The 3,218-nt window shown below is 48.1% G+C and overlaps 1 pseudogene across 1 annotated transcript; it reads right to left on the reverse strand.

Annotated features, from left to right (window-relative positions):
• Positions 1–2,375: 2,375 nt before the first annotated feature.
• LOC116566504 lies at positions 2,376–3,006 on the reverse strand (annotated as a pseudogene). The gene has a single exon (XR_004275893.1). The product of XR_004275893.1 is annotated as a microsomal glutathione S-transferase 3 pseudogene (transcript).
• Between the last annotated feature and the right edge of the window lie 212 nt (positions 3,007–3,218).

Below are 3,218 nucleotides of genomic sequence, written 5' to 3' on the forward strand. Positions count from 1 at the left end.
TCCAAATCCTCTCTTCCAGCAGCGCCAAACCCTCATCTCCCCTCTTGTGGGTAGTGAGAGCCGGAGGGAGGTATGCCGCTCTGGCTGGCTGGTACGCAAGGGAAGCTCTGTGCCAGGTTTCTTCAACTTCCAGAAACAGAGTTGACTAGGATGGGGCAGAGAGGGAGGGGGTGAGCTTCCAGGAAGCCACATTTCTGGTGGATGAACAGCAGGACCAGGGCTGTTGGCCCAGGCCTTGTGATGGCCCTAGGGGGCAGGGGCAGGGCGAGCTGGGAGAGGGGCCATCCCCAGGCTTCTGGAATGAGCAATCAGGTAACGGGATCATCTGTTGCTGCCCAGGGAAGGCAAGATTCTGCTTGGAGAAGGCAGGACCTTTCTGCCTCTGCTCTCCTCTTCTCCTCTGCTCCCTGGTTCTCCATCCCTTGCACCTCCCTTCACTCCTTTCAGGTGCTTGACATTTGGAGTCTCGCAGGAAATTGGGACAATCACAGGGAGAGGACAGAGCGCAGCCCATTTGTCCAGAGCCTCTCTGTCATGGAGGCCTCAAAGTTAGGCCTTTGACCTTGGTTTCTGAGTGGCAGTGAGGCATAGTAGCTAAGCCTGCAGGTTCTGGAGCCAGACTGCTGCTGGACCTCCCTCCCACGACTGCCACTTTTTTTTTTCTTTTGAGACAGAGTCTTGCTCTGTCGCCTAGGCTACAGTGCAGTGGCGAGATCTCGGCTCACTGTAACCTCCACTTCCCGGGTTCAAGCAATTCTCCTGCCTCAGCCTCCTCAGTAGCTGGGATTACAGGCACCTGCCACTGCGCCCAGCTAATTTTTGTATTTTTAGTAAAGATGAGGTTTCACCATCTTGGCTAGGCTGGTCTCAAACTCGTGATCCACCCACCTTGGCCTCCCAAAGTGCTAGGATTACAGGCATGAACCACCTTGTCCGGCCACAGGGCTGCCACTTAATGCTGCCTAACCTTGGGCAGTTTCCCTAACCTCTCTGTGCCTCAGTTTCTCTGTCTGTAAAATAGGGATAAAACTTCATAGGGTTTTTGCAAAAATGCAATGAATTGATAAATGCAGACATTTCTGTAAGTGTGAAGCCTGGCACAGAATAAGCATTCTATCAGTGTTAGCTGCTGTTTCCAAATGAAGTTACATACAGAATCATGGCTAGAATGGAAAGAAGACATTCATCAGAGAAATTTTAAAAAACAGTCTCCTGTAACCACACCACTCAGCACAACCACTGACATCATTCACTCTATTTCCTTTAGATTTTTTCCTGTTTATCATTTTTATAACATCGTAACCATCATACGCTTAAAAGTTGTAAAACTTCGCCTGGGCATGGTGGCTTACACCTGTAATCCAGCACTTTGGGAGGCTGAGGTGGGCAGATTACTTGAGACCAGGAGTTTGAGACCAACCTGGCTAACATGACAAAACTCCCCTCCCCTCTCTACAGAACCCCCTCTACGAAAGTTAGCCTGGTGTGGTGGTACACGCCTGTAATCCCAGCTACTCTGGAGGCTGAGGCAGAAGAATGGCTTGAACCCAGGAGGCAGAGGTTGCAGTAAGCCGAGATCGTGCCACTGCACTCTAGTCTGGGTGACAGAGTGAGACCCTGTCTCTCAAAAAAAAAGCCTGGGTGCAGTGGCTCACGCCTGTAATTCCGGCACTTTGGGAGGCCGAGGTGGGCAGATGACTTGAGGCCAAGAGTTCAAGACCAGCCTGGCCAACATGGTGAAACCCTAGCTCTAAAAAAAAAAAAAAAGTTATGTAACTTTGGGACTTTTTTTCTTTTCTTTTGAGACAGAGTCTCGCTTTGTCACCAGGCTGGAGTGCAGTGGTGCGATCTCGGCTCACTGCAACCTCTGCCTCCCAGGTTCAAGTGATTCTTCTGCCTCAGCCTCCCAAGTAGCTGAGACTACAGGCGCACGCCACTACACTCAGCTGATTTTTGTATTTTTAGTAGAGACGAGATTTCACTATGTTGGGCAGGATGGTCTCGATCTCTCGACCTGGTGATCTGCCCGCCTTGGTCTCTCAAAGTGCTGGGATTACAGGCGTGAGCCACCGTGCCCAGCCGGGACTTTTTTTCATTTAACATTTTATCCTAAGCATTTTCTATAATAATTCAACAGGTTTTTGTCAAGAGTGTACACATATAAAATATAAAGTTCACTCAATGTTAATGTGTGTAGTTACCCACTTAACCACCACACATTTCAAGATACAGAACATTTCCAATGCTCCAGAAGATTCCTTCACCTTCCCAGTCAATAACTACCTTTCTTCCCCTCATGTAACCTTCTGGCTTCTATCAACAGGGATTAGTTTCACCTGTTTAAGAACAAGATCCACTCTTTTGAGAATGTCCACTTTTTTTTTTTTTTTTTTTAGGTATGAGGCAGATGCCAGGTAAGTTTATTATATTTAGGAAAAATATATAACTGGAAATAAAGGTAAGTCATTTGAATGAGAGTTTTGAAAACCCTATAATCTTTAATGGCAGCATTTGGATCCACTGCCCAAGCCACTTTTAACCCAACCAAGATGCTGGAAAGCAGAACACACGGTTGTGCCCATCAAACCCAGGAGGGCGATGGACCCCAGGGCTCCTCGACTACGCTTGCTGGGGTCTCCTGTGTAATAGCCATAAGCATAAAGAACTCGTCCAACAATTCAGGCCAAGCCCAAGCCAGACGCTATACGCGGGTGGTAAACACCTCCAACAGCAAGAAAAAATAAGAAGGGAGGATACACTTCCAATGTGTTCTGGTGGGCTCGCTGAATGCAGTTGAATAGGTGCCCATTTTCATGGTCCGTGCTGTACATGGTAGGATACTCCACTTTGTACTTGTTGCGGGCTTTGGAAACATTGATGGCTAGGTGAGCCACCATGATAAAGCTGGCAGCATCAGTTAGAAGCACGAAACCATATTCCTTAGAGAGGACAGCCATCTCGTGTCTGGATTACCTACGAATGGCTGGTGCAAAACAAAACCGAGAATGTCCACTTTTTAATGGCTGCAGAATATTCTAGCCTATGGATGTATCAGACACATGTTTTGCTTTCAGTTTCTCACTGTTATCAGTAATGCTACACTGGGCCAGTCACGATGGCTTACACCTGTAATCCCAGCACTTTGGGAGTCCAAGACGGGTGGATGACCTGAGGTCGGGAGTTCAAGACCAGCCTGGCTAACATGATGAAACCCAGTC

Source organism: Sapajus apella, unplaced genomic scaffold, assembly GCF_009761245.1.
Source record: "Sapajus apella isolate SASKATOON/1434 unplaced genomic scaffold, GSC_monkey_1.0 scaffold43, whole genome shotgun sequence".
NCBI lineage: Eukaryota > Metazoa > Chordata > Mammalia > Primates > Cebidae > Sapajus > Sapajus apella.